The sequence below is a fragment of the Ambystoma mexicanum genome, chromosome 8, assembly GCF_040938575.1.
Source record: "Ambystoma mexicanum isolate Mex_15411 chromosome 8, UKY_AmexF1_1, whole genome shotgun sequence".
In the NCBI taxonomy this organism is placed as follows: Eukaryota; Metazoa; Chordata; class Amphibia; order Caudata; family Ambystomatidae; genus Ambystoma; species Ambystoma mexicanum.
The window spans coordinates 1,374,278,569-1,374,300,498 of NC_090929.1; the positions used below are offsets into that span (position 1 = coordinate 1,374,278,569).

The 21,930-nt window shown below is 44.3% G+C and overlaps 1 protein-coding gene across 2 annotated transcripts in view; it reads left to right on the forward strand.

Moving 5' to 3' along the window:
• The window catches only part of LOC138473015 (uncharacterized), a 691,661-nt gene that overhangs the window by 349,998 nt on the left and 319,733 nt on the right, over positions 1-21,930 (forward strand). The gene's annotated exons all lie outside the window — the stretch shown is intronic.

The window sequence follows — 21,930 nt, forward strand, 5'->3', positions numbered from 1 at the left end:
AAGTTGATCCAAAACATTGATGATCTGGTCACCTCGAATGGGATGACCATCTATTGGAAGAAGATCAAGGGTCATTCCAAAGTAGAGGGACCAGACAAAACTGGAAATGACTTAGCTGATCAGCTGGCCAAAACCGGGGCCATCCAAGGGGATCTAATTGAGATTGAGTCCCTGTTGGGGGAAATCCAGGTCACTGCCATCACTAGGTCCCAGACAAATGCTCACAACGACCTCTCAATTGCACAATGGAGTAAGGAGACCCCTGATGCTGATTTGATTACTGCTCAGAAGGGGGATCCAATAATTGGTAAATTTTACCAGCACCTTGAGGACCCTGAGAACTTTCCCCTGACGGATACCGATTACATTGGGAAAGAGGACCTAAGAGTGTTGATGAAATGTCCCAAAATGTTCCGGATCCAAGACGGTTTGTTGGTAAGGAAATCCAAAGCTGGCCACGATCAGTGGGTGGTTCCTACCTCATTCCGAAGCCTGATGTTAAGTCACGCCCATGATGCGGCCACTGCCGGTCATAGGGGGTTTCACACAACATTGGAAATCTTAAGAGAGGTTGCATACTGGCCACACATGGGGCAGGACCTCAACCAATATTTGAAGGGGTGTCTTGTGTGTGCACAATTTCAGCCATCATCCCTCACGCACCGGGCGCCTTTACAAAAGAGGGGAATGACACTGCCATGGTCAGATTTACAAATCGACTTTGTAGGCCCTGTGATTCGCTCGGCTAGGGGGAATAAGTACATGTTGACTGTGACATGCTTGTTTACCAAGTGGGTGGAATGTCTCCCAGCCCCAAACTGCAAGGCAGAAACTGCAGCTGCCTTGATGATTAACCACATCTTTTCCCGTTTTGGTCTACCTCAAAGGATTGAGTCAGACAGAGGTAGCCACTTCACCAGTGAAGTAATGACAAAGATGTGGGAGATACTGGGGGTCAAGAGAAAGCTGCATATTGCTTATAGACCAGCTTCTTCTGGGGCAGTAGAGAGATATAACCGGACAATTGTGAGCATATTAAAGAAGTTTGTGGCAGATTCTGGGCCAAGTTGGGATATCCGATTACCTCTGGTCCTAATGGCTATCAGATCTACCCCTTCATCTGCAACTAAAATGTCACCATTCGAGTTGATGACTGGGCGCAAGATGGTGCTTCCTCAGCATTTGCTCTATAGGACCCAAGAGCAGACACTGATAAATGCCTCCACTACTCATGAGTATGTAGAGAATTTAAGGAAACACCTCCAACATGCTTTTGCTTATGCTCAGCGGAATCTAGAAAGATCAGCTGATAGCATGAAGACCCACTATGACCTGAAAACTTCCAGGAAGGAATATCAGGTGGGAGACCGGGTCTATCTATACAACTTCCAAAGGAACCAGGCCAAGCAGCGCAAATTTTTGCCTACATGGAAGGGACCCTTTGAGATCGTCGATAAGATCTCCCCTGTGGCCTACAAGATCCGCATCCCCAAAGGCGGTTCGGCAGAGGGGGAAGACAAGTGGGTCCACATAAACCAGTTGAAATGTTGCCATCCCAGGCACACTCTGCAACAACTGGAGGAATCCTCTGGAATCCTAGCGGGTACTGTATCAGACTAATTCAGTTCCAATCATAAAACCTACCACATCTAGTCTCTAAAATATTGTGATTTACATGAAACTGTCTCTAGTGATGCTGTTTTTTTTTTTTTCAAAATAAGAATGTAATATTTCGTTACGATGAAATGCATATGCTGCCCCACTATCTCAACAGTGGTGGAAAAAAAAAATCGTCTATGAGTAGATATTGCCGCTCTTCCTTTATCATCCTAGGAGAGATGAAACCATGAAGGATGACCAAGAAGGACGATCCGGAGACCGGGAGCAAAGACACAACGGGCCCGGGGTACCGCCCAATCTTCCCATCAGGACCGGCGAGGAGAACTGATCGATCTGACCGGATGGAGAAGAAGATGCTGAACTGTGCCATCTACAGAAGAGGAAGAAGATTATGCGGACAGACCGGTGCGTGGGTCAAAACCCTTGGGCACGCGACTCCCCATCGACCCAAACTCAAAGTGCAGTCACGTGGGGGGGCTTGTAGGGTGTCCTGACCCACGTTTAAGCTACCCTGCTACAACATTTGGTGCTGTGGGCTTAGGAAATTCAAGATGGCGGAAAACCCACATGTGCGCCGAAATCCAGGAAAGCTGCGCAGTTGTGCGCACACTAAAATGGTTGCCTCACTTGCCACCCACCAGTGCGGGATTGAAAGGCCGGGTTGCCATGAGGGAAATGGGTTGCCAAAGGAAAAACAGTAGCGCCGGTTAGCTTCAAAGCGCTTTAAAACCACCATTGGACTACCCGCACAGTAGTCTGAAACCATTGGGAATGGCAATGCTGATTGCCAAATGCAACCTAGAAGTGTGGGGAATTCATTTCTTAAATCCCAAAAATGGGTGCAGTACCAGTACTCACCACTATCCAAAAGCCGGCGTTTTAAAACCACTCTGTGTGTTTCTGAAGGCAAGTCAAAATGCCTATTTCTAACAGTGCAACATGTGCAAAATATTTACTGAACACCAGCAGACATTGGCAGAATGGAGTTTTGTGTGCCTACAGAATCTGGGAAATGAAGATCATAAGACAAGGTTTATAACAAGACTGGCTGAGCTGTGGATTGCAGCAGTTTAAGTTGCACTGGATTTAAAGACACTAAAATCGAAAATGTTAAATTAAATGAGTGACCTATGTTTGGTGTCACATGCCTTTGTAACTGTTGAAATGTCATAGTTTTGCACTTAGAATCAGCATTCTAGCTGCATGTGTAAAATTACAAGTTATTTTAAAAGCAACAAAAAGTTAGCTGAAGGTCCGGCTTAAGGAACTGAATTCTGCCTGGCAACTACCCCCAGCAGCAGTGAAACTTGAGTCACCACTGTGTTCCCAGGCCATCTGCCCTTTTGCTGCTCACACAAAGGATATGCCATCTATCTGATAATTGAATTATCTGTGCTCTGCAGAGAGTGAACAAAGCCCTCTCCACTCAGGCAAGGGTTTTTATTACAGACGTCGTAAAAAGTGGCTTCCTCCTGGAGAAGCTGGGAGGGGCACTGCCTGTGAGAAGCAAGCTGGCTTGGCAGAAACTGGAAAGACTGGTTTCTGTACCATGTGACCTGAAAAGACACACCCCTGCAGCAAGGATATGGTTTTATAAAAAGGGGGATAATTCATAGTGCGGACATGTGAAAATTTTATAAATGATACCATAATTCTTGTGATTTTTCTGCCCACAGTTTAAGACGTGGTAGGAACCGGTGGTATGTTCAGGGGGGTTTTAGCGGAAAAGTGGATATTACTCTAAATGTGTGCATGTTAAAAATCTGAAACTTCATCAGTTAATGTCCCTACCCCCTGCACACATGTATGTAAAGTTGGGTCCATGTCGGAAATTGAAAAAGCAGTTAAAAAGTCAATTATGTACACTCTTTGAATGCAAGCTCCGAGAATGAGCAGATTTGGACATAGACATGGCTAAATTCAGCCACACCATGTATATGTAATTTCAAACAACTGTGTAACTCTGAAGTATGGATTTTGATCATATATATATTTGGGTGCACAGATGATAAAGGGAGGATGTTTCAAGAGATCATAAAATGACATCAATCTGACTCACAGTTCAGTTTGCCAATCAAGTAAGGAATGAAAATTTGACCAATGACGAGTGAGAGGGGCAAGGCTAGTGATGCTGCACACACACCCACTCTCAAGAAATAGATAAAAGCAGAGAGTCAGGACACATAGAGAGATTCAATTTCATCTGCCGCTGGAAGCCCTGCCGGAAAAATCCATACTTACCTCCATCAAACTCCAGAAAGCCAAACTAGAGACTTCAATCTATCCAGAGCAGAGACCAGACCAGAGAGAAAGCAGTGCTGTGCCTAGCAGAGACCAGACCAGAGAGAAAGCAGTGCTGTGCCTAGCAGAGACCAGACCAGAGAGAAAGCAGTGCTGTGCCTAGCCGAGACCAGACCAGGCGCTGTGAGCAGAATCCGGAAAGACCTGACCAGACTGAAGATCGTGACCAAGTCGCTTTCCTGTTCAAAATCTCTTGTGAGTACTTAGCAAAACTCAGAACACATCTCTTAGTTTAAATTCATCTAATTCAATCTATTTAACCTAAGTAGAACTGCCTCCTATCTGTCACCTGTCATTTCTAGTAAAATTTGTCATTTTGAAAAAGTGTGCGTTTAAAATTTACAAAACCAAAAACGACCTTTACTAAATTACTCATATCTCCGCAACCGTTTGGGCTAGAGACTTGCAATAACTTTTATTTGGAAGCTGAGATCCCAGGCTTTCCTAGGACCCCAAAACGGTAGAGATAGTCCTTGCGGTTCCTTTGTAATAGCGCTCGGCGCATCCGCGAATTTTGCCGCGATTTGCAAATTTCTTCACATGTAAAAAAACTGTTGCTGCCTGATTTCATTTGCCAGAAATTCGTTTAACCTGCTAACTATCCCTGCATCATTGCTAGTGTGAGCCTGGACTAATATTAACTAGATACCACTCATCCTGAACCTCTAAAAGGGAATTAAGAGCGTTTCCAGCATATTTCTCATTCATTGCTAGCACCTATCAAAGCATTTGCCTGTGTTTTCAAACTTCTGTTTAAGCTTGCTGGATTGAACTGAATTACAGTTGATTGCATTTCTGAGAACTGTGTGTTTTCCTTCCATTTCCTTGCCTTGCATCAAGGGGGGGAGGGGATTGCCAGAGAAAAGTGATTACATTGTTTGGTTGAAATCATATTGAGTATTTTCTGTACTGCATTCATTGAATATTGCATCCACCTGAGCTTACATAAAGCATCCTCTACCACATTATACTTTTGTTCCGATTTACCAGTGTGCTACCTTATCCATTTCATGTCAACTCATTAGTGATTATAAGAAGTGTGCTAGTGCCAGATTCTCCGTTGTTAATATTTACCATATCAGATTAAGTGTGATATTCAATTATTAATTTATTAAAAAGTGTGACATATATTTTAATTTATCAAATAAACCTTTTAAACTTGCAAAACAGAATTACTTCTTGGCTCAGTGGGGTCAGGGGGATTCCAAGAGAGGGGTGTTATACAAGGGTAGTCATCCAGAACGCATGAACTGGACCTAAAGATATATCAATAAGGGTTTTCATTCAGTATTCTAGACTAGGCGTTAACTTGGCTGTAGTGCTGAATTGAATCCTCTTACATGATCCAGTTTCAACTCCTGTCGGGGGTAGTTGTCAGGCAGAATCCAGTTTCATTAAGCCAGGTTTCAGGTAAATGTCACTTTAGTTCCCAGTTTAAATCAAAACTTACAATTTTTACATGTACATTAAATAATTACTTCCTTCAAGTCATTTCAGAATATAGTTTTACATTGTATCCACCTCTTAGCAAGTCTTTCCTTGGTCTGGTTTTGTTTCATTTGTTCAGTTTTACACAAAAGTCTGGCGGTTTTAAAACGCTGGCTTTCTGATAGTGGTGAGTACTGGTAATGCAACCATTTTTGGGATTAAGAAAATTAATTCCCCACAGTTCTGAGTTGCTTTATGGCAATCAGCATTGCCATTCCCAATGGTTTCAGGCTACTGTGTGTGTAGCCCAATGGTGGTTTTAGGCAGTGCCCTCCTGTGCTCACAACATAGGCAAAAATGGGTGGCAGCCTATTCTTCATGTTTTCCCTGTGCACTCTGTGGGGAGTTCTGGCCATCATGATGTTTTCCATGCCAGTACTGCACAGTTTTATGGTAGGGCTTGGATGCATGGGTAAAAACATCCCACAGGTAGCAAGGGTAAAGTGCTGTTGAATAGTTTGTTCTCTACATTCTTGCCATGGACCTTGGGAGGGTTGCCTAATTTATTGCTGCTTCTCAGAGCACGGCTCATGATCTACTTTCAGTCTACAAGTGGTGTCACATGAAATTTTCATCCACTGAAAGATGAACTCCCACCCACCCAAGTTAACACTACTATATAAACTAACACAGGCTATACGATGAGCATCACCCTCCAAAGTAAGCTATCACAGACGTTTTTGCAGAATTTGACAACCACCACCCCGGTGATTCCACTCCCAGTGTTAAGGTAGTATCGGGTATTGGGATTCAACACAGTGGGACCCGGGTTTAACAAACGCGGGGTTCAATAGGAATCAAAACCCATTTTCTTTTCATACCTTGATCAAAATAGGTAGTCAAACACTTGTAAAACATTCAATCAGACACACATAAAGCTCATTCTCACAGCAGGGTATCATTCGGTGAGTGAAGTTCTGTATTTATATACACGAGTTTCAAAGCCAACAGGGCAAAAAGGATCAGAGTGACCTCCTAAGGGCCACTTACAATTCAAATGCTCCACCGTTCAAAACCCTCAACTTACAAGGGGAGCCCTCCCTTGTCAGGTTCAAAGGCCTAAGTTCCACAGTCACCTGGCAGGAGGGAGCACTCAATAGCTCCAAGTGATATATCGTGCAGCAGATTCTGTTGCTACCAGGTGCACTTTTCCCACCTGCCGTGGGTTCAAAGGCACAAGGCCCGCAGTCACCCTCTGGCTGGAAAAAGAAACACACACTAGAAGGTTAGAGTTCTAACCACACATTCATTGCATTTAGAATAAACCTTGAAGTGAGGTGCAAAAAGGGTTAAAAGGCCTAATGCCCGCAGTCACCCTTTACGAAAAGCCTCCAAAATAACAGTGAATTCAAGCACCGGGATTCAAAAGATCAGCGCCCTCAGTCACCCTCTGTATGATTGGAAATCAAGGCACTTTCAGAGTGGTATTACAGGCACATTATATCAAGACCCCAGCTTTGGGGAAACCAAGGGTGGAGTAACTTGGAGTCACCGTGTGCTGGACGAGCGAGAGAGGGGACGCCCACTACTCAGCTTCTCCCCACGTCGGACATCAACAGAACACAGTGTGTGACTGCCTCAAAGGCGCCCTCCAAGCTATAAGAGCTTTCGATTCCGGAATACCTGAGGGTCTCAGTACCTTCCCCGGGCAAACTTCATGAGGCACAAATCACCAAAAACACTTTTAAATGCAAGTTAACTTTGCCGCTCAAAAATAGCGGCTGAGCTTCCAAATAACTTCCCACTTAGGCCATTAAAACAGATCACCAGTCCATCATGGCTCTATCGCACGAAACACAGAAGAGAGTTTGGTTGACAAAGTCTTTGGAATGCCACTAGTCACAGCATACATGAGGAAATTAATGCAGTGTTCAGGGAGATAGGCAAATATAAATCTGCCAAAGTACCAAAGTCAGATTCCCAAGTTGTCGACGATAAGTGGCTTACAATGTTCCGGGAGGGGCTCCACAGCACCACTCCACCACCAAACACTAAACACAATGCTGGCACACCGCGCCGCGCTCCACGCATGCGCGGTGTGTTTGTAGAACGCCGGGCCGGATTGGTGGAGATAGTAGAAGGACTACGTTGTATAGGTGTCCAAAGTTCAATTACTCCAGTAATAACACGGAAGACAGGGAGCAAGGTCCTTTCCCACAGGCAACACTAAACACACTGCTGGCACACCGTGCCACGCTCCGCACATGGGCGCTTTGTTTGTGGAACGCCGGGACGGATTGGTGGACATATTAGAAGGACTACGTTGTATAGGTGTCCAAAGTTCAATTACTCCAGTAATAACATGGAAGACAGGGAGCAAGGTCCTTTCTCACAGGCAACACTAAACACACCGCTGGCACACCGCGCCACACTCCGCGCATGCGCGGTGTGTTTGTAGAACGCTGGGCGGATTGATGGAGATAGTAGAAGGACTTCGTTGTATAGGTGCCCAAAGTTCAATTACTCCAGTAATAACATGGAAGACAGGGAGCAAGGGCCTTTCCCACAGGCAACACTAAACACACTGCTGGCACACCGCAGCAATCCTTTAGGAACAAGTCATTCCACTGCACAGAGCGTTGGGGGCTCAGTATTCGAAAGCTTCACCAGCCCCCTTCGCTTCTGGGCTGACATCATCAATTACAGCTTGATACTATGGCGGTCATGGCTCTGCGATGACCAAACGGGCCAATGGTCACACCGCAGCCCCTTCACCAGTCAACACAGTACAAACGAATAGTCATTAAAGATCCATCCTCTGTAACCTTCTGGACCTTCTTTTGCTTACAAGCGGAGCAATCACAATCCACTGCTCTGCCCGTAGTGCTCAAAATCAGCATACCCAACAAGACTGTCTGACAATGCGCTGCTAATATTTATGTACATTAGGCATCGAGTACTTTCAAAAGACTCGCACATCGCTTAGTATGCTCACATTAGAGCCCAGCTCCTGTACCAAGCTCCATTAACCACTTTGTTCTCTAGAGGCCCCTGGAACTCAGCACTCCCATCCTCCTGCGGGCTGCTGGTCCAGTCCGCTATGGGGCATTCATCCTCCTCCCTTGTCTGCCCTGGGTGATGGGTATTCTTACTTGGGGACGGTGTTGTCCTTTTCTTTCCTTCGTGTCCTGAAGCCTCCTGCACCCCCCGCAGCACGTTTCTTCTCTCATTGGCTTTTCCTCCACTTTTCTTGCAGCAGGGGTTCTTCTTATAAGTGATCCTCATAGACAATATAATAACGCAGTATCCACACTTCCTTTGGTTGCTTCTTAATAAGTTTACTTCCAGTTCTTAAGTTACAAGACTAAGACATCAGTTATAAGACAAAGCACCGGCACCCATCACCCAGGGAGGGAGGGACCAACTGACTTGATACAGAACACTCAGCATAGCATTCTCTCACTCATAGATCAACATTCCACCTGACACTCACATGACATCACCAAGCACATGACAAGATACAGCAGACTCAGACAAGCACTTCACACCAATAGGGAAATCCCACCTTAGCCTAGGGAAAGTTAGGCCATACCCCATCCTGCCTTTTGAGTTAATAAAACTTTGTGGACCAAACTTGAACCCGGTGTCTGTTTCTGCTTCATGATGCCTTCACAGGAGACGTGACTCAATTCCATGATTCATCACATGTGCTCTACGCATTTTCTGGAGACTAAAGGGCTCCACATTGAAAATGGTTTCGAAAATGTGTAGCTGGCAGTATGGTCCTCTGTGCAAATAAAGCACCCTGGTGGACTGTGCTGCTTGCCACTGGGTTGAGAGGTGTAACATTCTAAATGTACATTAGAATCTTAATATAAATGTGTACATTTATCAGAGGGGGGCCACACACTCCACCATGTAAAGGAGCTGCCACTGATCAAATGCAGCTGTTATTTTTGTGGCTTGCATATGTTGAAGTGGTTAACCAAAAATGCAGCATTTTGTAGAAATGTAAAAATGTGATAAATATTTGGAGTTCTATCTGAGGGATTTAGCAAGTGTTCACATAAATAAGAATATCAGACCAATGCATTCAAAAAGGATTACTGATTCTTTGCTGATATAAGTGAGTGCATTAGATATTGCGGAATTATAATTTTTTTAATGTGGATTTGATATTGCATGTGTGCATGTTTGATAATATCACATGGAGAGATTTAAAGAGTCAGGCAGAATTACATTGGATTTTTTCAAAGTGTGATTCTTTGTTGTATGTAGAGAAATTGTGTTATCTTGCCATATGTTAGTAGGTATGTGCAATATGATGTTTAAATAAGAGGTTGCAGCATTATTACAAAACAGCTTGAACTTTGTCTCTGCAAGGAGTGTTTTTTTAAAACTTTTGTAATCATTAAAAAGGTCATCTATTATTGAATCAAAATTACTAAGGTTTATTGTGCAATACTTTTATGTGTGTGAGTTGTTAAACTTCCCCTCAACTGGCGTGACACATATAATTAATCAACACCTGTCAGTACTATGCTAAATGCTCATTTCCTTGACAATTTTATGAGCAGGGCGCGTGCAAGTACTAGGCAAACTAGGCAGCTGCCTAGGGTAGTGGCTTGCAGTGGGAGCCAAACAGCATGATTTCTCCCACTAATCATGAATTACCAAAGAAATGTTAACCAATCAGAGCTACAGTGGCTGCATGGTGCCCTCCTGAAAATAGGGGGTAGGCTGTTGTAAACCACAGTGCTCACATGTCTAGGAGTCATTTACCAGGTAGTCGAATCAGACCTATTGCCTATTGAAACTCTTTTTCAACCGTTCGGTCTAGCTCAAGTAAAAATAGAGGTCTACAAGAAAATCATATTAATATAGTCATCACTACAGGACCAGGTCACTCCCCCCCCCCAGGCAGTTTAGCGTCAGGATAGTCCTGTCTGGAATCAGAGCATGGGCTGGCCAAAGAAGACATTTTACAGAGAAGAGCAGGAGAAAGATAGTGGGCAAAGGGGCCTCAAGCAAGTTCAGCAAGAAGGTGTCGAATGGTCTTTTCAACATAATCTCAGAGTAGGACAAAGTGTTCTGTGCTTTCAGAACTTGTTTTCGTAAACTTTTCATTTACCGTAACCAACTAGTAGTTACAACCTTTCAAGGTGATTAAAGAGCTACCTCTGGGTACCGATCCTGCATTTGGTTTGTTGCATCAAGTCGATATATATTTGTTCATGCACTTTTAAAACGGGTGCAGGAATACCCTATTTTATGCACACACGCTACTTGTACCTGGGTGAACTCATAGCTGCATGTTTTATCTAGCATGTCCTTCAAAGTCAAAAAGGAAAGCTGCCCCCATTATTTCCTATTTTTTTGCAATCCTTCAAAGCAATCCTGAACTATACTGGTCATGGCTTGCCCTGTAGGTCAGTGCATGTTCATCCAGTGCATGCTACAGAACTCAGATCGGCATTCCGGCTGAGAATATGTGCATGATGAAGATACATGTATCGCCATCAACCTGTCAAAGGTGTATGTGGATTGTCTGATGTTAAAATGTTGGCCCAACATAAAAGAAAGGGAAAAGCCTTAAACTGATGGAACATTTTTGGAAGGTCATTGCAGAATACTGTTGATTTAATGACGAAAAAAGATCTGACCCTCCCTAATTTTTTTTGTATTTATTGATTTATAGAGCGCCTTACACCAAAGCACTGTACAGTGAAACAACTTAATACAGAGGTCATTAATCAGCAGGGCCGGAGAAACTGACAGGCAAGTGGGAGTGACATTGAACATAGGGGACGGTAATGGCACTTTGCCTACAGTGCATTTGTATTTCAAATGTCCATGTATGCTGGCAGTCTTAGCATCCACCCAATTAGGACAGTGTGATATTGACTAGCAGGCATATTGGTCAGAATTGAAAGTGGAGCAATTTCATGTTTGTTGAGCGAAACTGGGAGCGAGGGAGAAATAGAGAGAAAGAGGGAGAGAGAGGGAGAGAGGTGGAGAGCGAGAAATTAAATTTGCAGTGGCACTGTCCATAGTGTGCCAGTTATGTCTGTGGGTGAAGCTTGCTTTGATTCTGACCAGACTGTACCTGTACCCATTCAGGAGGAATCCCTGCACTGGGCTTGCAAATGCTGCTCTGGACCAGCATACCAGCCTGTAAGGGAAGGTTGCAATGGTCTTTTTTTGCTATACTGTACCCATTTATGAGAGACAGTTTCGTACAGTTGCTCTGCCAATGCTGTACTTGTGGAAGTTTGTAATGGAAACTTACACTGGTCCTGTCATGCTTTACTGGTGCCTGTTTGCATTGAACTTGCACTGGCCCTACCCATGTGGTACTTGTCTGCGAGGGAAGCTTAGCCGAACACCTACCCCTGATGTCCATGTATGTATTTGCAAGGTAAATCTGTAAATGTGTGCCCATACTGTACTTGCACTCGCTTTTAAGGAAACACACGGACTGTCCTTTCTCTAGTTGTACCTGCTTGTGAGCAAAGCTTGCTTTGGCATTTTGTGTGAAGAAACGCCCACTTGCCTTTACTGAACTGTTTGTGTGAGAAGCTTGTTATTGTCCTACTGATGCTGTATCTGTTCGCGAGACAATCTTGCACTCGACCTGTACATGCTACCTGTGCACTTGGTTGTTAGAGAAGCTTACGGTGACCCATGTACAAAATGCATCCGTGAGGGAGCCGTCCTCTTTCCCTACCCATTCGTACATGATAGCTTTTTGAAGGCAGCGTACACTAGCGGGCCCAGGTTCCACCAGTCTGAGGAAAGCTTGCACTAGCCCTGCCTATGCTGTTACTGTACCTGTTCTGTTTGTTAGGGGAAGCCTGCGGCGGTCATGCTGATGTATGAATCTGCACATGTTGTATTTGTGAGGACAGATCATACTTTTGGAAAATGTGCAGCACTGGTGCCTGTCTAGCCCATGACAGTTTTGGGGGGGGGGCTAAAAGATAGGTTGGCACTGCTGCTTCCCACGTTGCCTATTTATTGTATTTATTATTTCATTTAAACATGTATGCAGTACTGGCCGTACACAGGGGGCTTCAAAGCACCTTACCACATTCAAAAGAGAGGCAGTGAAAAAGAAGTAGCACTGCTTTCAGGGCAGGATCGGAAGATTAGGATAGGCACAGGGTAGCAGCAGAGGTGGTCTGGATGAATAGATGCAGTGAAAGACTTACATTCTTAGCTTATTACTCAAAGCAGTGATGGTGGGTGTGGCACGGATGTGGGGCGGAAGAGCACTCCAGGCTCTGGGTCCCCATTGGGTGAAGCTTATTGTTTTGTGACGTTTAGCTTGCAAAATGGAATGTATAGGAGATTTTGCTGGTCTTCTCTTATTTATTGTTGGGGATGGATTTCTGTTTGTTGTGAAGGTACTGTAGAGTTGGAGATGGATATGATGCGGAATACTGTGGGAGCAATACTCTGGGTTATTGGTAGCGAGTCGAGCTGGAAGAGAGTTGATGTAATGTGCAAGTATTTAGTCTAGGTCTAGAATGAGTCCTGCAGGGCCGCTTTCTGTGTGGCTAGACTGGGTATTGTTGGGGATTCCATTGAGGGTAGCATTCAAATAACCTGTTCTATTGAATTTCTTCCACTGAGGAGGGTCTGTAACCATGTTTTCGCTCACTGCACCCTTCTCAGTAGAGGGGCTCCCACAGCAATGCTTAATTTGTCAGATTTGGGGTTTCACCCTAAGTAACCAAGGGTAATACAGACATGGACCCCTTGCTCACTGTGCTTTAGAAAGGCTCAGCTTCACCTCACTGATGCGCCCCAGACTAGACCGAAACATGAGTCTGGGGATGCTGATGTTACTCTTGTTCAGAGGAGAATGGTTTAGCATTTCGGTGCTGGACTGCCCTTGTGGGTGGGACCAGACCGCTATGCAAATGGTTACTTCTACTCCGGTGAAAAGTGCATTGAGCTAAAACGTGGTTGTAGACTCTCCTGAGTGGATGAAATTCCATAGAACAAGGTATTTGAACAGTGTTCATTCTCATTAGAGGGGATCCCACATCCTTGCTTAATTTGTTAAGACAACCTGTCTATTTAAATACTAAAAAATGAAAACCACATTTCATTTACATAATTAACTTGCACAGTTTGCCATTTACTTATTTAAAGTTGTAATTTCTTTTACTTCACCACCCAAACTTCAAAACATGTTTTGCTATTACCAATTCATGCTAATGCACTCCTAAGCCTCGTTCGGGGTCATTATCGCTTGGGATAATGGCCCTTCCGCAACATGTAGCCCTCTGTCTATGATAATGACTTCTCCCTCAGTCTATAAGGCTATTTAATTAAAAGGAACATAACTCAATGAACAACACACATTACCTCTCTCTCTTTCTCTCTCCCCTTAGCAAGAGGACTGATGGGATGCATGACCTCCGTTTTTCAGGGCTTTTTATATCTTTCCAGCAAGTCTACACATCCCTCTGATTGTTGCTCAATGTTTCCACTGTCATTGACCCCTCATGCAAAGAGGCATCCAAAGACGACTGACAAGGGTATGAAAGCGACAGACTGATACCTGGGAACAAGCGCTGGAGAGCGCAAGGCCTGTGGCCAGTGCCACCATTGTCAGCTGAAAGGAAATCCGAGCCAATGTCACTGCGGTTCTCGGCGCACAGCGGCTCCTCGTTATCGCTCCAATCTGCCACCCTTGCACGGCGCACCTGCACTCCTCATTAAACCCTTTCTTCTGTCTCAGAGGTGGGATGCCTGCCTCATCAATGCACTGCGGACGGAGGGTCAGCGCTCATTTCACAGTTCAAGTGAGGATTGCGGGGCTTGAAAAGGTAATGCTTTGCCCCCTCCCCTCACCTTCTCCGAGGTCACAGTACCTTCTTCCCCCACAGCCTGCATCGATCTTCCTTGCCTTTCTCGCCTGTCCTGCCCCCTCATTCATGCTTACGCTGTCCTCACTTTGGCTGCTTCTCTGCATTGTGAAAGCTATCCTAACCAGTATACTGTACGGCTCTTTAGTTGTCTGCTGCCACTATCTCACTGAACATTTTTTTTTTAGAAAAAAGAACCTTCCGCAACATAAAATGGCTTTAGAATACAGTGCTTAATAGAAACACATTGTATTGTCTAGGGACTGCATCCGGCCTCACGTTTAGTTATTGCGTGGGCATTAAGCTAAGGACACATGTTTTAATAATGGCTTTAAAAACATCGGTCTTTTTTAACTTTCTCACAGTGGCAACTTGATATAACTGGGAGTGGCACTGATTGGAGGGCTGTCATCTCTATTTAAAAATCAGTGCACGTGTACACACATACCTCCTGTGGTTTTCCTTCCCAGTTGGAATAATCCAGGCAGGCCCCCAATCAGAGGTATAAGTCAGGGTTCAGCTTTCTGCATCCGAGCATCCTGTTACTCCTTGCATCCACTTAAGTCTCAGCATCGATCCTTTGAAAAAGTGCATGCAGTGGCCTATCTGCTCCTTTTCCAAAGTTAACAGTGGTGGAGTTCGCCACATATCTGAAGTCAAGTTTCAAACCGCCCATGACGGCATTCAACGCCAATACTGATGTCGTGGTGGAAGCTTAGTAAGTTAAGCGCTCGGCTCAGGCATGAAGCCAGCCTGTGCATCGCAAGTTGAAATCCTTTCACAGCGTTGATGAAGGCCATCTCTATTTTCTCCTCAAACACTATTTACATCTCCCCTCTCTCTGCGCCCCCTTCTCTTAAACTAGTTAGAACGCACACAAGGTTCACCTCTTAGCTTCAAAACAAAGTTTTATTACAATTGCTGTTAATTCAGAGTATACAAATTTTGCTTGATTCCAGGGTTTCTTGACTTTGGATAAAACAGGCGGCAGGTAGTAACAACGTGAGTTATCTTAAGGGCAATCCTTCAAAATGAATGTTGGATTTTTTTTAAGGCTGGTTATACCACTTAAGATAATTGCTTTCGTGTGAAGGACTTCACTTCTGGCTTCCTTGCGTTATTCAATTGTAATTCATGGATCACTTCCATTCTGTTCCTTCGGGGGTCTTTCTTGCTCTGTGCCCTGTGACCAACCATGCCCCGCTAGCACTCCAGCTCAGCAGTAGATCAGCGGCTCCCATCTGCCCCGACTATGGGTTGAGCGCCGTCGTAGTTACCCCAAAGCCTGGGGCAAAGTCCCTATTATGACGGCAGGGTTTTGGACCATTTTGGCCAACTTCCATTTTGCTTGATTATCAGGCCATTCACTTGGGATCAGACTGCATATCGCTCTATAACTACACCAACCCTTGGGAGGGTGGCCTATCTCTGCACACAAGGTCCCCACTGTTCACCTGTGTCCTGACTGCAGCGCAATCTTGACAAAGGCTCTGTGATGTTGTTGATTCTAAAAAGGGCTGTGCCAGCATCTGACAAGTAGAGCCCATCTTTGGAAAAATTATCGGGGTGCCTGGCATTAAGGAATGCATGTCTAATGAAACCGTGGTCTCTACATGGCATGAATTTCTCCATTGCTGCGATAAGGCATCATTGGGAAAATTCAATAGCTGGGATGGTGCTTACACTATACCACACTTCCGGTTTTATGATTTCTGACCAGACCACTTCCGTCAGTTCCAGCAGCCATATTAGCGCTGTAATTGTGTGCAGTAAGGGTCCCTTGCCCATAATTGTCAGTACATTTCCCCCAATAAGCCAAGGGGAATTGCTGAAATATTGGATGTATGATCTTCCTTAAGAGATCCGTAAATGCATCAAAGTAAACTGACCCATTTCATGCCAGGATGACCCCACCAATATACCCTGGTATGTTTGAAGCTCAGTCCTTGGTTGCCCACCCTCTCTTACCATGTTTCTGCTCAAAGAAGGAGAGAGTGGTGTGGTGTCTGCTCTTTTTAAAAATTCTCCAGATTTTGATTCCTTCCAGATGCCATCACTTCTGGCTGTTCCTTAAAAAAACAAAGACAAACCTAGCTGGGCTAGAACTAAGGGGTTGGTGCTCCCCTGTGGATACTCTCATGGTTTACATCATTTTAGTATCTGGCACAGTTGTCCCCTTCCACTTTTGCCATCCTGCTTCCTCCCTGTACTCTCTAGTGCCTCGTCTACATGTTTCCTTTCATTTGGCCCCTCCTCTCAACTTTTGAGTCTTCAATTCCTCTCCTGTTTTCATCCTCACCACAATCTCTTGATCTTCGATCAACTTCTCCCCCTTACTACCTCAACCGTCTCTACCAATCACCCTCTACCTTATTCCATCTCACAGCCTTCTCTCACTTTCTCATCCTACAAAATTATCTCTTCTGAGTTTCACTTATTATGCCCAAATCCCTGTTGCTTCTCACTTACCTGGTAGGAGCACATCTGCTATCTCACTTACTCTGCACATGCATTTTTGCACTCTGACATAAGGCGAACAGGCACTTTTGATATTCTCATTTTTATTTGCGCAAATATGCATTCTTTCGAAGGTACTTTGCACCAGTGCCTATCCTGTCTTTCGAGTTCCTCATCTACTGCAATCAGTTTCCGTGCTCAAGTGATATAGGAACCTCAGTTCAGAGTGTCCCCAATCATTCCCACTTTGCCTCTGAACCCTAACGTATTCTTTAACCTCTGTCAAGGCTTCTTCCTGCTAAGTCACCCTCCTTCTCTCTATCTTTATCTCTCTCGCCCTCTCTCTTTATCTCTTGCCAGCCTTTAACTTCAATCGTTTTCAAACTTACCTCCATCTCTAGCCAACTTCCATGTCTTCTCTCATTGTATAACTCTCAGCTTGTGCTTGGGATGGTTCTTCTTTGGAACCTCCTTCCGTTATATAGTCCTTTCGAGATGTCTTTGTCCCCTTATGTTTGTAGTGGAGCCGGTCAGTGAAGATATAGGGATGGTCCCTTCCAGCTGCCCCAGTGTCTGCGTAGTAGTTACAGGCCAGAACAACGGGGAGACCAGAGGGCTTAGCCCCGTAGGGGGGAAGCTGGATAGGCAGAAAACCCTGCAATGAAGATTGTAGTAGTAGTATCCAATATGAGGTCCAGAGGGTCCAAAGAAAGGGTAGGAAACGAGGAAGCAGAGGAGGGGCAAGGAACAAAGCAGAAGCAGTGAGGATAAAGGAAAAGAAACATCAGGGGAGCATCTTACCCATGATAGCAGGAGCGCTAAAGGGTTGCAACAACACACGCTGCCTGCCTTGGGGCATGTGTAGAGTAGAAACGATTGCTGGCGCCATCTTGGAAATGTCTAGACGGGCAACAACACTTGTCAGCCTAGCGCAATGGTATGTCTAGCGTCACTGCCACCGGAGATGTCATAGCAACCAGTGTGTTGCTATGACACTACCCCTCACTTATATCTCCATCCTCTCATTTCTCTCTCTCTCTCGCTCTCTCTCTCTCTCTCTCTCTCTCTCTCCCTCTCCCTCTCTCTCTCTCTCTCTCTCTCTCTCTCTCTCTCTCTCTCTCTCACATCCGTACCTGTTTTCCTCACATCAATTCTCCTACTCTCCTACTCCCAATTTCTTCACTTACTTTAAGTGCCAGCTTTCGGTCTTCATTTGTAGGCTTCTCACTAATATTCTCATCTCCGCAACTTGCCTATTCTTATTGCTTTCACCACTTCAGCTTCCATTTAATTTCTAAACCCCATCTCTTGCCTCTGTTCTTGTTCGGTCTCAGGGCACTGGCTTTCCCCTCCTTGTTCTCTGCACAGTGTATTTGTTTTCCTCCATCCATCTAATTCACTTTATATAGTCTACTTTTTTCCTGATTTCTTTTTCCTGCTCTTTCTTACCATTATTATTTTCTGTTTTAATTAATGTTTTCTTTCTGTCACCCTTCAATTATATTTATCATCACACTGTTTTTTATTTTTCCTCACCATCTCATCCTTTGTTTGTTGCCTGCCCTCATTTTTCTCATTCCTTTTTTGTTTTCTTTGTTTTCTTGGATGATAATTGGAGATATCTTTCTTTCACATTCTCTTGTGCCATATTTCTTCTATCCTTGTACTTTCATTCATACTTTCTCCCTTCCCTTTGACAGCTTTCATTTTCTTTTCTCTCCATCTCTTACCCTGTTTTCTCCTTTCTACTGTAGTCGAGAATAAGAGAATTTTAGACTGGCTACATCTAAATCAAGAGGTGGTGGAATAATGCCGCACTTTATTCATGTGTTGAGCTTTTAAAACAACAAATATTCAGCTAATAATAATTCAGTTTCTCCTCTGCAAAATAAGATCAAACTTGAAATACAACTTTTTATTAATGGTTTATCAAATGGTGAATGTTCATAATTACTTAAAAAAAATAATCACACACATTCATACCTTATAGCCCTGTGTTTGTTGGGACCATGGGAATCTAGAAATCCATATTTCCCTCAAATATATATTTCCTTGATGTATCATATTGCTATGAAGATATATGGAATAAAAAAAGTATTTCAAGCTGAACATTGTCTAGAGTTTGCAGCCACTTCCCTGTTCTTTGTTTAGAATAATGATCAACATATGAAAATTATGAGGTATATTCTCTGGGAGGGTCTCCCTGTTGCACAATCTAATGGAAAGACTTTAATCAATCAAGAAGGGAGGTTGCAATGCCATTTTGTGGGAATGATTCCTAATACATAAGCAGAAACACACAACAAAGTGAGAGCTCTCAAATTGAAGGCTACAAAAAGGGGAACCCCTATTCCAAATAGACGAGTGCTGATCTTGGATGATATCTGGAGATAAAAGGGCCCTTATCCATGACTAATCCTGAAGCAGATTTACCTGAGGAAGATCTGCTTTCCAGAGAGGGGAGGAGGGAGAGGAGGAGAGGGGAAGAGAGGGAGCGGGAAAGGGAGAGAGAGGGAGAGAGGGAGAGGAGGAGACAGAGGGGGAAACAGAGGGGGAGGGAGAGAGAGAGAGAGAGTGAGTGAGAGAGAGAGAGAGAGAGAGAGAGAGAGAGAGAGAATATGAGAATATATCAATGAATGAATTAATTGTGTGTTCATTTTAAAACACTTGAGGGTCATTCCTGGCTCTGCACCTTTATGAATTATTCAAAAGTGAGTATGACAATTCTAACATCCACAGTTCAGAGTTCATTCCAAATAGAATGCTTTAGGGTGTAAAGTGGGAACTGCACTTTGCTCTCTCATTGTGTTCAAAATGGAGTCAAATTTCTTTCACACGGGGAAAGAGCATTTATGCGCAAGTACAGCACAGCTCTTTGTAAATCCAAAGCCAACCAAATGAAACCCTGTTGATTTTCACAGGTGTAATCGGACACAAGATTTGTGGAAGGGTGCACAGGTCCACACCTCCAGGACTGATTAATCATTTATGACCAGTGAAAACCATTGCTATTTAAAAAGACAGATTAGCTGTTTCATTTTCATTCCTTTGAAAATGTTGCTAAAGTAAACTACATTAACCCCCTTTGCTCATAACATTGCACAGTAGAAAGGGAGGGGACCCTGCATAAGTGGGACCGGATCTGTGCAGTAAAGTAGGAGTGGTAGGAGGGGTATGTAAACATGGCCTGGAAAGTCCCAAATGACGAAGAGGTTCTGGAGCCAGATTAAACCAGTCTCAATAACAGAAATAGACAAAGTGAAAGGCAAAGCCCACCTTTACTATCATCTGAATAAAGCAGGGATATTCTTAGCTTAAAGTTCTTCTTCGGTTCCCTATCACAAGTTCAATACCGTTCCAATAACTGCTTATCCCAACAATGTCCTGCCAGATCTTGAGGTTCCCTTTCCCAAGTTCAATACAGTACAGTTCACACAAAAAGGAGGTCTTGGCCTTCCCTTTCCCAAGACAGCATCTCTCAATTCTTTCAACTCTTGGGGTTCCCTTCCCCAAGATTTCACCGTAACACTTATACTGATTTCATCCGCTCAATGTTCAATATGAGAAAGCAATAGGTCCATTTGTCCCACCTTCTCCCTTGATTTACCAATTGTTTCATAGTTCTTTCTGTCTCAATCCCAATGTCCCTTGCTTGTCATCATTTAGGGCTTGCTGGTCTAGGCGCAGTTGTCAGACCACACAGCCCTCCCATTACAGGTCATGCAACAAGGAGCCCTCGGCTTCCCCTTGACTTGATTTCTGATGTCTGTGATCTTCACAGTGGGGAACGTCTTGGTCGAAGCACAATTGTCAGACCACACAGTCCACTCATACAGGTTGTGCAACCATAAGTTCCCTTAGCCTTGTTTGGCCCCTTCACAGCTCTTCTGCCTTGGGCTTCGGACTTCTTACACTTGCATTCTGTTTGTTTAAGGTTACACTTCTCTGCATCAGACTTTGTCCTGTCACAGATTTATGATTCTTTCTCATGTTGGTAGTTATAATGCTCAAGTGGTTGTTCAATTTTCCATATGCTTTAATTCTGCTCACAGTGTTGTTGATATATAGTCTGATATTCAATATATTAGCTGAACTTCAAATATTTGTTTGTTATTCAATATGTTGTGATCTTGTTCAAATAGCACGTTCCATTCAGTTCATTGTTCAATATACTAAATTAAAAATGTCCATTTAGTTCGGTATTCAATAAAGTTCACATTCACTTGGACCGTTACTTGCTTGTGGTCCTGTGGGGGTGCTCCGGTCTTCCTGTGTTCTCTGACACTCACCGGCTCTTCGTGTCTCCACAGAGGTGGTTCCTGCTGCTCACCCTCTGCCTAGCAGAGAAGCAGACCGCTGCATTAGTTAGGCCTGTCACGATCATTCTTGGCTTCTTGCATCACACTAGACGCAGAGGACTGTGTCTCCCCTGTTCCAGCTGGCTCTGCAGGTTCAGCTGCCTCCAGATCTCGGCACAGACAGTGTATCTCCCACTCTCTCCCTTACTCAACAGTTTAGCAGCCCCAGTTGCCCAAAAGAAAGTTCAAAGGCTCCCGGTCCTGCACCCACCAGCTTTAAATCCTCTGGGATCGATGCCAGCGTTCAGACTTCTGAGTCTCTTTCCAAAACAACGTTTCTCCTCCTCTCAGTGGCTCGTGATTCACTTCTTTATACATTGAGGGGCTTCAGGTGTGAGTTCTTGGCTTGTCTTGCCTGACCATATTGAACACGATCAATGGGACATGCCTGACCCTCAGTACAGGATGCTTTCATATTGCTCCTTTTCGTCTCAGTACTAAAGTGGTATTTATGATAGGAAGTGTGCATTAGCCCTAGTTGCTTCTTCCTCTTCTCACTACTTGATGGATATGTACATTGAAAAGTAGGGCATGAATGGAAGTAGCCCATGAAGCCTGAGGGAAGGGAGGGTAAGTCAGTGTTGGGTAAGGGAGATAACATGTCCGACTGTCTGCCACCCTCTCCTCAATCCCCACGGCCCTCCACCCAGGTGATCCTCCCTTGCTTGTCCGCCCCCATGGTCAGGATCCAAAAGTGATGGTCCTTTCCTGGCCACCTGACTGGTGCAACAACTACATACATTTGACCACGTTGAGAAACTTAAGTGCATGCCAAATTTAGTGCACAGATTTAAAAGTCCCAATCCTGCCTTGTGCAGTTCGATAATGCAATGCACACTAACCAATTACCAGTACTGGTCCTACAGGGTTCTCAGTTAAAGCTTAGT